This window comes from Dendrobates tinctorius, unplaced genomic scaffold (genome assembly GCF_039654945.1).
Source record: "Dendrobates tinctorius isolate UK_male_01 unplaced genomic scaffold, ASM3965494v1 ptg000151l, whole genome shotgun sequence".
NCBI lineage: Eukaryota > Metazoa > Chordata > Amphibia > Anura > Dendrobatidae > Dendrobates > Dendrobates tinctorius.
Window position 1 is genome coordinate 16,269,509 of NW_027361818.1, and position 13,670 is coordinate 16,283,178.

The 13,670-nt window shown below is 46.7% G+C and overlaps 1 pseudogene; it reads right to left on the reverse strand.

Moving 5' to 3' along the window:
- Positions 1–11,870: 11,870 nt before the first annotated feature.
- LOC141049945 (olfactory receptor 7C1-like) lies at positions 11,871–12,786 on the reverse strand (annotated as a pseudogene).
- Between the last annotated feature and the right edge of the window lie 884 nt (positions 12,787–13,670).

Sequence of the window (13,670 nt, forward strand, 5' to 3'; positions counted from 1 at the left end):
CCTTTTAGTGCTTAGATTTTCATTGCTTGCAGATCTGTACGTAATAGGAAGACCCCCTATAATAGTAAATGTCAGTTCCAACATCAGAAAACAATGGACCATTAGTATAACAGATAATTATTACTTATTATTCAGAAGGATCTAGATAGCTTGATTAATGAGCAACAATGGCATATAACAGGAGAAATGCAAGATTCTACATCTAGGCAAGAAAAACAAAAATTACATCTATAGAATTGGAGGAAAAGAACTAAGCAACAGGACATGTGAAAAAGACTGGTATACTAATAGATTACAGACTGCACATTAATCAACAGTGTGATGCAGCAGCAAAAAAGGCAAACACAGTTCTAGTATGTATTAAGAGAAGCATAGAGTCTAGATTACGTGACGTAATAATCCCCCTCTACTCCTCCTTGGTCAGGCCTCATCTGGATTACTGTGTCCAGTTTTGGGTACCACATTTTAAAATAGGCATTCAAAAACTGGAGTAAATGCAGAAAAGAGTGACCAGGATGGTGAGCGGTCTGCAATGTATGTCCCACAAGAATCAGTTAAAGGATCTGGGAACATTTAGCTTGCAAAAAAGAAGGCTAAGAAGAGACTTAACAGCTGTCTACAAATATCTGAACGTATGTCACTGTGTAGAGGGATCATCATTATTCTCATTTGTGTGGTGCCCCTGAGGCTCAGTCGCCACAGAGGTACTGCACCTTTTCCTAAGGTGTGGTGCCCCACCATCCAGGTAAGGTGGGAACTCCTGACCACGCTCCAACACTCGCACCCCACACAACAGAGTAGTTCAGCAAAACCACATTGCGGCTCCTTGTTTAGAGAGTAGCAGAGCACCTTTGGTGGTTCCCTGCTTGGAACACTAAACGTGCTGGGAGGTGGGTGGAGTTGAGAATATATAAAAGAGTGGGAAGGTTTAGGATTACAGCTCAGTCAGAGAGTCAGTGAGTAGGAGAGTCACTCAGAGAAGAGTTAGGAAAGGAGATCCCTGAGAGAGAGAGAGGTATGGAGGAAGGAGTGCTGCAGCAGGCCTGAAGTGACCCGGGTCTGCTGGCATGGGAAAGGAAAGAAGGAGAGAGACATTGAACTGAAGCCTGAGCTTCCATGGGTTAGAGGAAGAACCCTGCCTAGAAGTTCTAAGCGCAAGGCCGGGGCCCGGTCTCTGAGGTTGTATGGACACTAATGGTTCTGCAGCAGACACCGGTGGAGTAGTGGGCTGTAAATGCACTACTCCCATCTAAGACTTGGGGGCACAACAGCAACATGGATAGAGAGCCGGGACTCAGGAGTGAGGAGTCCCCGAAGCAGGCTACAGCTGTCTGCCGTACAAATAGAGTTCTTGGGAATATCGGTTAGGAGGAACTCCAGTGTAACTCAGTACTAGGAGATCTTCACACTAAAAGGCGCTGTAAGAGGAGACTGTCATGATCTCAGTGCGGGTTTGACTCGCACACGTGTGGTTAATGTATTGAACCAGTACTGATGACTGGCATTTCTGGGGTTAAAGGTTGTGATCCCGGTGCAGGCTTACCTGCACACCTGGGGCTATGATTGTGGCCTCTCCCTGGTTCTGGGGGAGGCTTCTTATAGCCTCAGGACGCTCCCATCCCTGTCAGTTATACTCTTGCCCTTAGCATTGTGTGGTGACCCCTGAGTGTGTTAGTGCTGTGTTCTGGTTACTTGATTCTCTGTGTATGACTCGGTCTGTTTCCTGGATATCGCTTTGGATTCTGCCTGGTACTTTATATGTCTGTTTGGTTTTGATCTCTGCTTGGCCCTGATTATCCGCTCTGTCTCCTCCCTGGTACTGTACTGTGATCCTGTGTATGACCTTTGGCTTTGTCTGACTTCCCGTCTGTTTATCCCTCCTGTACCTCGTTTAGCACTGCTTCTGTACTCAGGACACGCGCACTGGCTCTATGAGCAAGTGTAGTGCGGTGTCTCTGACATTATAACTGACCATTTCATTTTTTTTTTTCTCTGAAGGAAAAAAAAAAAAAAAAGTGTGTGTTATCCTCATGGATTCCATGCAAGCCTTGGCTGATCAGGTCAAGCACCTGACCCAAATGTTCCATAAGCTCAATGTGGATCAACGCACGATGGCCCAGACCCAGCAACAGTTGGTGATTACTGTGCAGGGGGCTGTCGATGCAGGGGCTTCTAGTTCTGGGGGTACGGATGTGTCATTAGCATCCCCCGAATCTCCGGTCAAATTGCCAGACCTTTTCTCAGGGGATAAAAAGGATTTCAGGTCTTTCAGAGAAGGATGCAAGCTTTTTTTTTCTCTAAGGCCCCGCTCCTCCGGGGATGAGTTCCAGAGGGTGGGGGTCATTATTTCCCTACTTCGGGGGGCTCCGTAAGCATGGGCTTTCTCTCTGTCTTCCTCTGCTCCTGAATGTATGTCAGTGAACGCATTCTTTGAGGCCCTCGGACACATTTATGATGAACCTGACCGAGTGCGATTGGCAGAGGACATGTTGATGAGTGTCTGTCAGGGGAAACACTCAGCTGAATGGTTTTGTTCTGAGTTCCGCCGCTGGGCGGCAGAGGTCTCCTGGAGTGATGCCGCACTCCGAGGACTCTTTCACAGAGGCTTGTCCGAGCGGCTGCAGCATGCCTTGGCGTTACATCCCCCACCTAACTCTCTCGAGCACGCCATGACCCAGGCCGTCCAGATGGACCGCAGGCTGCGGGCCAGAGGGGTGATGCAGGTGGATACTCCATTATTCCTTAGTGGAAAAGAGACTGCCCCTGAGCCCATGGATGTAGGCACCCTCTCCCTGAAGGATACGGAGAGGAAACGCCGGAAGGACAAGCAGTTATGCTTTTACTGCGGTAAAACGGGACATTGGAAAAGGGAGTGCCCGAATTGCCCGTCTTCAAACCCGGTCGGCGGGAAACGACTAGGTCTGGGTAGTCAACGGGGAGGCTGCTCAGACCCTCAGGTACCATTTTTCTCGTTTTCTAAAGTAGTACTGCCTGTGGAACTGTTTGTGGATGGTAGTTCTTTTTCCTCTACAGCCTTCGTGGACTGCGGATCATCTATTAATCTTATTGACTCCCAACTGGTCACATACTGCAAGATAGGGACAGTTAGGCTCAAGGTTCCGATCAAGGTGATGGCCATTGACTCATCTCCCCTCATTAAGGAGGGAATTCGCTTTATGTCTGATGTGTTTTCGCTCAGAGTGGGCGCTACTCATGTGGAAAACATAAGTTGTTTTGTGCTGGACAATCTACCTGCAGGGTTGGTGTTGGGCATGCCCTGGTTACAACGCCATAACCCAGTTATTAACTGGAAAACGGGGGAGATTGTTCAATGGGGGTTTAATGATTTTGAGTTATGTGATAAATCCGCACTGCTGGTTGAACCTGTTAAATCTGTGTCTGTATCATCTGTCGAGCTGGAAGGTATTCCAGAATGCCTGAAGGACTGCGAAGATGTATTCTCCGAAAGCGAGGCAGAGACGTTACCGCCACATAGACCCTTTGACTGCGCTATTGAGCTGGTCCCGGGGGCTAAATTACCCAAAGCCCTTCTGTTTAATTTGTCTGGTCCTGAGCGCTTGGCTATGAAGGAGTACATTACTGAAAGTCTGCGCAAAGGACACATACGTCCTTCAGTCTCACCTGTGGCGGCAGGTTTCTTTTTTGTAAAGAAAAAAGATGGCGGGTTACGTCCCTGTCTCGACTTCCGGGAGCTTAATCAAATTACTGTACGGAATACGTACCCCCTTCCTTTGATTCCCGATTTATGTAACCAACTATCAGGGGCAAAGTGGTTTTCTAAACTGGACCTTCGGGGGGCATATAATTTGATAAGGGTCCGGGAGGGGGATGAATGGAAAACCGCGTTCCTCACGACCGAGGGACTATTTGAAAATTTAGTCATGCCGTTTGGTCTTACCAACGCCCCTGCCATATTTCAGAATTTCATCAACGTGGTATTCTCAGATCTCATTGGTCGTTTTGTTGTTATCTACTTAGATGATATTTTGATATATTCCCCCGACAAGTATTCTCATTTGGAACATGTACGAACTGTGCTCCAAAGGCTTAGAGAAAATCATTTGTATGCTAAATTGGAAAAATGTGTATTCTGTGTACAAGAGTTGTCCTTTTTGGGGTTAATTGTATCCGGTGAGGGTTTTCACATGGACCCCAAGAAGGTGCAGGCCATTGCGGATTGGGTGCAACCCCGAGATCTTAAGGGTCTTCAGCGCTTCTTGGGGTTCGCCAATTATTACCACAAATTTATCCGGGGGTTTTCGCAAGTGGTCAAACCTCTCACGGATCTTACATGCAAAGGTGCGGATGTGAGAAATTGGTCCTCGCTCGCAAAAGAGGCCTTTGCAACGCTGAAAAAATGTTTTATGTCTGCTCCTGTGTTAGTGCAGCCAGATCCATCCAAACCATTCGTCGTGGAAGTGGACGCCTCTGAGGTGGGGGTGGGGGCGGTGTTGTCCCAAGGGCCTGCCACTCTAACCAACCTCAGGCCATGTGCTTTCTTTTCCAAGAAGTTCTCTGCTGCGGAAAGAAATTACGACGTAGGCAATAGAGAGCTTCTTGCGGTCAAATTGGCGTTTGAAGAATGGAGGCACTTTTTGGAGGGGGCCAGTCACGCGGTTACGGTGATCACGGATCACAAAAATTTGTCGTACATTGAGTCTGCTAAAAGACTAACGCCAAGACAGGCCCGTTGGTCCCTTTTTTATTCCCGTTTTCAGTTTACGATTACGTTTCGTCCAGGGTCTAAGAATGTCAAGGCTGAGGCCTTATCACGCAGTTTTCAGCCGGTGTCGCCCCCTGAGCCACCGTCCTCCATTCTTCACCCTGGGGTTGTGATAGCAGAGGTCTCATCTGAATTGGAACGGGAGATTCAGGGAGCCCAGTCGCTGGCCCCGGCGGCCAAGCCGGAGGGGAAGTTGTTTGTCCCAGAGCAACTTCGCCTGAAACTCTTGCAGGAGTTCCATGAATCCAAGCTGAGTGCTCACTCTGGTATTTTGGCCACAAGTCTGGCGGTGGCTAGGATCTTTTGGTGGCCTACCCTTGGGTCGGACATAAAAAAATTCATTGCTGGTTGTTGGGTCTGCGCTCGTTGTAAAAGCTCTCATAGCCGGCCGGCAGGGGAGCTGATACCCTTGGCAGTGCCCGAAAGGCCATGGACTCACTTATCCATGGATTTTATTACCAATCTCCCTCCATCTAAGGGTAATACAGTGGTATGGGTAGTGGTGGACAGGTTTTCTAAGCAGGCTCATTTCGTACCCCTGTCCGCACTACCATCAGCTGAGACGTTGTCCTGGTTGTTTGTGCAGCATGTGATCCGGTTGCATGGGGTACCACTGAATGTGGTGTCTGATCGTGGTGTGCAGTTTGTGGCTAAGTTTTGGCGTGCTTTCTGCAAAAAATTAGGTATGTCTCTGTCCTTTTCGTCTGCATACCATCCTGAGAGCAATGGGCAGACGGAGCGCACTAACCAGTCCCTGGAACAGATCCTCAGGTGTCTAACCACTGCTAGACAGAATGACTGGTGCGATGCACTGCCGTTGGCTGAATTTGCCTTCAATAGTCGGGTGAGTCAATCCACGGGTATGACTCCTTTTTTGATCAATTATGGGTTCAGTCCTCATTTCGGTGAGTTTTCTCGTCTGGATTCGGGGTGTCCCGGGGCTGAGGACTCTGTTCAGCGGTTAAAAGATACATGGGAGAAGTCCAGCGGCGTATATCTAGGTCTCAAGGCAGGTATAAGTTTTTCGCGGACAGGAAATGAACACCTGGTCCCCTGTTTCGGGTGGGAGAGAAAGTTTGGCTCTCCACGCAAAACATTAAGTTAAAGATTCCGTCAGCCAAGTTGGGACCCAAATTCATTGGCCCGTACAAGATTGTGGAAAAAATCAATCCAGTGGCGTACAGGCTGTGCCTTCCACCCTCTTTCAAGTTCTCTAACGTCTTCCACAAATCTCTACTGAAACCTTTTGAAGCAGTCCGGGGAGACTCCGAGCCTGCTGCTCCTCCTGTTTTGGTCGAGGGGCAGGTGGAGTACGAGGTTGGTCATATCGTAGATTCCAGGTTGGTACGGCGGTCGGTACAGTACCTGGTTCATTGGAAGGGGTATGGACCGGAGGACAGGTCCTGGGTACCGGCCCGGTTGATGCATGCTGATCGCTTGGTGCGGGCTTTCCATGCTAAGTACCCGGGCAAGCCTGGGGGTCCAGAGGCCCCCCGTTGAGAGGGGGGTACTGTCATGATCTCAGTGCGGGTTTGACTCGCACACGTGGGGTTAATGTATGGAACCAGTACTGATGACTGGCATTTCTGGGGTTAAAGGTTGTGATCACGGTGCAGGCTTACCTGCACACCTGGGGCTATGATTGTGGCCTCTCCCTGGTTCTGGGGGAGGCTTCTTATAGCCTCAGGACGCTCCCATCCCTGTCAGTTATACTTTCGCCCTTGGCATTGTGTGGTGACCCCTGAGTGTGTTAGTGCTGTGTTCTGGTTACTTGATTCTCTGTGTATGACTCGGTCTGTTTCCTGGATATTGCTTTGGATTCTGCCTGGTACCTCCTATGTCTGTTTGGTTTTGATCTCTGCTTGGCCCTGATTATCCGCTCTGTCTCCTCCCTGGTACTGTACTGTGATCCTGTGTATGACCTTTGGCTTTGTCTGACATCCCATCTGTTTATCCCTCCTGTATCTCGTTTAGCACTGCTTCTGTACTCAGGACACGCGCACTGGCTCTATGAGCAAGTGTAGTGCGGTGTCTCTGACAGAGACATTCAGAAAGGCATATGTTGGCGGAGCGTTGGAAGGGAGCCTTCCATCTTGCCTGGAGGTTGACTGAGTCCCTGACCCGGAGGACACGGCACGGAGGCAGGCACCTGTGTGTTTTGCACACTGTGAGTAAAGCTTTGGAACTACAAGCTGGTGTCCTCCATTGATTCTTGCGCCAACACATCAAGCACTACTACAACTGGGTACCAACTTCTACACCGCCTGCACCTCTCCTCTTCCCCTACATCCACACTGCCCTGGGGCTACAGCTCCACCTGTGGGGAGCTACACCATCTTGGCTGCAACCCATCACCAGCCCCAGAGGATCTGCAAGCAGCGTCGGCTTAACACCTCTCTCTTGCCGAACACCAGAGGTGGTGTCACAAACTATTCATTCAAACCATTACATTTCCCCATTACTTGGGCGCCCAGGGCCACGGGCCTCGTCACCGCTGGTGTGACATGTCCCGCTGATACCGGCCCAGTACCGAGTCCCCCACGGCCCTGGGAGGGCAACCCATTTGCACATGGAAACTCTAGAAACAATGGGATGAACCTGAGAGGGAGAAGATACTGTTTAGATATTAGAAAATAAACTTTTTGACAGTGAGGGTAATCAATCAGTGGAACAGGTGGCCATGAGAGGTGGTGAGATCTCCTGAAATGGAAGTCTTCAACAGAGGCTGGACAGAGTCGGTTAAGCGGCTCCTGCATTGAGCAGGGGGTTGGACACAGTAACCCTGGAGGCCCCCTCCAACTCTAACATTCTATTCTATGATATCTTGATGTATGTAACAATCTATAGTTTCATTAAATACCATTCACCTTTCTAGCAATGAGCAAAGTTAAAGAAGCACTCCTCTTCTCATCAAAGTTTTTATCCTCTTAATGAATTGCAATTATCATATTATACAGCACTGTATGTGTACAAATGCCCTTTTTCCTTTCTACCCAGTTAATTCTTCTCCTTTTTTCTGTTCTATGTAGAAACAGGAAATCTCTTTAACTCCTAACTCAGCTGCTCCCTCTTCCTGGCTGGGACTTTTGAAGTGACATATGATTCATAAAGGGGAAAATTGACCACCTGTTTCTTTATAGAACTTAGAAGGATTCAGCTCTTCAGTTTTTAATTCATATATCTAAAAGAAAAGAATTAATTGGGTCGAAGGGTAAAATGAGCAATTGTAAGTACTCAGTGCCATATAATAGGAAGATCGCAATATTATAAGTGAATAAAAACATTGATGGAAAGAGGAGTGCTAATATATAAAGCTCAAAGTGTGCATGTATGTATGTATGTGTGTGTGTGTGTGTATGTCCGGGATAGGCATCCGCACCGTCGCAGCTACAGCCACACAATTTGGCACAGTCACACGTCTGGACCCCGAGAGCATCCTAAGCTATGTTATGAGGTTAAATTTTAACCCCGCGCATTCCAATTCACCAAACAATTTTGCCCCTATCTATATACTGGGGAAAAAGTGTGTGCGTGTCAAGCCCCGCCCCTCATTATGATGTCATAATGCCCCTATTTGCATACTGGGGAAACAGTGTGTGCGTGTCAAGCCCCGCCTCTCATTATGATGTCACTATTGGTTGCCAAGGCGACGCTGATGTCATCATAGGTTGCAAGCCCTGCAGCCGCTCATTATGATGTCATAATGGTTGACTATGGAATGGAGGATGTGTGATGGGTATATGGGCACTGGACTATGGGATAGAGGATCTATATGACGGGTATATGGGCACGCGACTATGGGATGGAGGATGTGTGATGGGTATATGGCCACTGGACTATGGGATGGCGGATATGTATGATGGGTATATGGGCACGGGACTATGGGATGGAGGATATGTATGATGGGTATATAGGCACAGGACTATGAGATGAAGGATGTATCATGGGTATATGGACACTCGACTATGGGATGGAGGCTATGTATGATGGGTATATGGGCATGGGCCTATGGGATGGTGGATATGTATGATGGGTATATGGGCATGGGACTATGCGATGAAGGATGTGTGATGGGTATATGGGCATGGGACTATGGGATGGAGGATGTGTGATGGGTATATGGGCACTCGACTATGGGATGGAGGATATGTATGATGGGTATATGGGCATGGGACTATGCGATGAAGGATGTGTGATGAGTATATGGGCATGGGACTATGAGATGGAGGATGTGTGATGGGTATATGGGCATGGGACTATGAGATGGAGGATGTGTGATGGGTATATGGGCACTCGACTATGGGATGGTGGATATGTATGATGGGTATATGGGCATGGGACTATGGGATGGAGGATGTGTAATGGGTATATGGGCACGGGACTATGGGATGGCGAATATGAATGATGGGTATATGGGCACTGGACTATGGGATGGAGGATATGTATGATGGGTATATGGGCATGGGACTATGGGATGAAGGATGTGTGATGGGTATATGGGCATGGGACTATGGGATGGAGGATGTGTAATGGGTATATGGGCACGGGACTATGGGATGGAGGATGTGTGTTGGGTATATGGGCATGGGACTATGGGATGGAGGATGTGTGATGGTTATATGGGCACTTGACTATGGGATGGAGGATATGTATGATGGGTATATGGGCACGGGCCTATGGGATCGTGGATGTGTATGATGGGTATATGCGCACGGGACTATGGGATGGAGGATATGTATGATGGGTATATAGGCACAGGACTATGAGATGAAGGATGTATCATGGGTATATGGACACTCGACTATGGGATGGAGGCTATGTATGATGGGTATATGGGCATGGGCCTATGGGATGGTGGATATGTATGATGGGTATATGGGCATGGGACTATGCGATGAAGGATGTGTGATGGGTATATGGGCATGGGACTATGGGATGGAGGATGTGTGATGGGTATATGGGCATGGGACTATGCGATGAAGGATGTGTGATGAGTATATGGGCATGGGACTATGAGATGGAGGATGTGTGATGGGTATATGGGCACTCGACTATGGGATGGTGGATATGTATAATGGGTATATGGGCATGGGACTATGGGATGGAGGATGTGTAATGGGTATATGGGCACGGGACTATGGGATGGCGAATATGAATGATGGGTATATGGGCACTGGACTATGGGATGGAGGATATGTATGATGGGTATATGGGCATGGGACTATGAGATGAAGGATGTGTGATGGTTATATGGGCATGGGACTATGGGATGGAGGATGTGTAATGGGTATATGGGCACGGGACTATGGGATGGAGGATGTGTGTTGGGTATATGGGCATGGGACTATGGGATGGAGGATGTGTGATGGTTATATGGGCACTTGACTATGGGATGGAGGATATGTATGATGGGTATATGGGCACGGGCCTATGGGATCGTGGATGTGTATGATGGGTATATGCGCACGGGACTATGGGATGGAGGATAATTATAATTTGTTATAACTAACCATAGTTAGTTACTATGCCCGGGCAGCGCCGGGCTCTTCAGCTTGTAATAATATATAGAGAGGAATTGCGTAAAAGAAAGAAAATATGACATTTACTGAAATAAATGTTGTCATTGAATCATCTCATCCACGATTTATTGTGAATATTCTGTCAAGAAAATCCAGAAGACAAATCTATAATTCCTCCCTTTCCCCATATGGAAATGCAGTAATCAGCTAAGATAGTCTCATAAATATGTCTGCTGCATTTAAGGATAGCCTAAACATTTTGCTTTCGACACTGTTGACCACCATCTCCTACTCTCTAGGCTCCAGTCACTAGGCATTAAGGACACTGCTCTCTCCTGGTTCTCTTCCTATCTCTCTGACCGCTCCTTCAGTGTTTTGTTCTCAGGCTCCACGTTATCTCCTTTTCCTTTCGCTGTCAGGGTACCTCAGGGCTCAGTCCTTGGCCCCCTTCTCTTCTCTCTCAACACAGCCCCAATTGGACAGACCATCAGCAGATTTGGCTTTCAGTACCATCTTTATGCTGATGACACACAACTATACACGTCATTCCCTGACCTTACCCCCGCTGTAATACAGAACGCCAGTGACTGTCTGTCCGCAGTCTCCAACTGAACTTCTTCTGCTCCCGCCGTCTACTAACCTCCCTGAATCTGACATTTCCCTCTCCGTGGGCGGCACCATGATAACACTCTGGCAGCAGGCGCGCTGTCTGGGTGTTATGTTTGAAACCAATCTCTCCTTCACCTCCCATATACAATCCCTTGCCCGCTCTTGCCGCTTACACCTAAAGAATATCTCTAGAACCCCCTCCTTTTCTCAACATGGAAACAACAAAAACCCTTACTGTCACCTTGATCCACTCCTGTCTGGACTACTGCAACGCTCTATTAATTGGTCTCCCCGTTACTCAACTTTCCCCTCTCCAGTCCATACTTAATGCAGCAGCCAGGGTCATCCATCTGACTAATCGGTACTCAGATGCTTCCGCTCTTCACCAATCATTACATTGGCTGCCCTTTCATTATAGGATCCAATTCAAAGTACTTGTTCTCACCCACAAAGCTCTCCACAGTGCAGCACCCCACTACATCTCTTCCCTCATTTTGTCTATCGGCCTATCCGACCGCTGCACTCTGCAAATGACTTTTCACTACCCTCTGCACTAAATCCCACTCCTGACTCCAAGACTTCTCTCGTGCTGCGCCAATCCTCTAGAATGCTCTACCTCAAGAAATTAGGACTATCCACAATTTGCATAGTTTTAGGTGCTCCCTCAAAACACATTTGTTCAGAGTGGCCTATCACGTTCACTAATCAAAGTCATTTTATGTGAAAGATTGTGTGTGTAGCCCATTCACTATATCCATTCATCCCTCACTCCCTCATGATGGCTAGACCATCATTGTAAATACATCATTGTAAATACACACCTGCACTTTGTATCTCCCCCACCTCATTGTAGATTGTAAGCTCTCACGAGCAGGGGCGGCTTATTTTACTTTAATTAGTGTATTGTTAATTTTGTAACTTATGACTTGTGTTTGGAACAGTTAAACTGTATAGCGCTGCGGAATATGTTGGCGCTATATAAATAAAGAAAATTATTATTATTTTCTAAGCGTTTGTTGAAGAGTTCTTCTGATCTCCTGATTGCTCAGACTGTAAATGATGGGATTCATCATTGGAGTCACAAAAATGTACAACAGAGATAAAAACTTATTCGTGCTCGATGATCTGTCATTGAATGGTGACATGTAAATTATGAAGATAGTTCCATAGTAGATGCATACAGTGGTGAGATGGGAGCCACATGTGGAGAAGGCTTTTGACAAGCCACTGGTGGATGAAAGGGTCATCATGATGAAGAAAATACTCAAATAGCTGATAAGAATCAAAGCAAAAATGACACCACCAATGATGGACATTACAAAGTTAACCAAAACTAATAGGTGAGTGTCGGAGGAAGTCAATTCAAGAAGTATCCCGAAGTCACAGAAGAAGTGGTCTATTGTGTTGTTACCACAAAACTCCAGCTGCCAAACTAAAATCATCTCAAAGGAAAAGATAAAGTTCAAAAACCAGGAGCCAAGAACCATCTTGAAGCAAACATGATGTTGCATTATAGAATTGTAGCGCATCGGGCGGCAAATGGCCAAGTAACGATCATAAGACATTATAGTGAGCAGATTAATCGGGTTAAAACCAAATATGAAAACCATATGGAGATGGAAGATGCAGATCCTCACTGGCACCTCCTTCATGTCATATAGAATTACATTTAACATCATGGGCACAATGGTCGTAGTGGAAAGGATATCGGCTACAGCTAGATGCTTGAGAAAGTAGAACATTGGGGTATTGAGGTTGTGATTGGTGGACACCAACACTATAATAAGGAGGTTTCCAGCCAGTATCATCAGGTAACAAGAGGAAAAGGATGAAGAGCAGAAATTTGTATTTATATAGACCTTTAAATCCAAGGAGCAGGAACTCTGTGACTTCAGTCTGGTTGACGTCGCACATTTTTAATGAATACACTGAAAACAAGAGAAACTGATTGAAGTCTCCTTCTTGTAAGAAAGTGAATTATTTAAATAATGAAAGAATTAAAAGACCTCAGTAATCTATATGTAGAAACAATGCCTCATACACAGATTATCGATGCTGATAAGCCCCACGTGGAGATGACCCTCGGAGTATTGGGCCATAAGACTACGGCAGTCCGCAACTCGTATTTGTGAAAGTCAGTTACCAAGTGGCTGTGACCGTGTGACACTTGGGTGATACTGTGACTAATCTCATGAGTGAATTGTTGCCATGTATGTAGGTATCATGAAATATTCTTCCTATTTCATATAAAGTAAGAGAACTTAATAAATCATCTAATTTTATATTTCATAAATAATAAATGAGGTTATCGGACACTTAAACATTGATGACTAAAGATGATTAAATCAATAAAAATGTGATTGTGACTTTTTGCAAGGATTTTCCAAGGAATTTTCAGCAAAAAATAAGAAATAAATTCTTATCCTCACCTCTACAGTCCCTTCTTCCTCACTGTCACCCGTCCAGTCCATGTCGCATTTTCTGCTCCTGTAGAGAGAGCTACAATCCTCAGGGCTCTAACACATGAGCAGGAATTCCAGCTCTGATGAAGCCGGGGAGGATTCTGCACAAAGAAATCAAAGGCAATAAAATCTCGACGTTCTCCCTGACTTTGCGCATACATTCCCAGACCCATACCAGGCCTCATCAGAGCCGGACGTTCCAGCTCAGTGTGAAAGGTCCAAGGATATTAGTACAAGCAGCCGAAATAAGAAGATAATAAGGCAGGGACCAGACAGGTTACAATGAGGAGCAAAGGGGTCAGAGACATGAGCAGTAAGGAGAGTACAAGAATATCA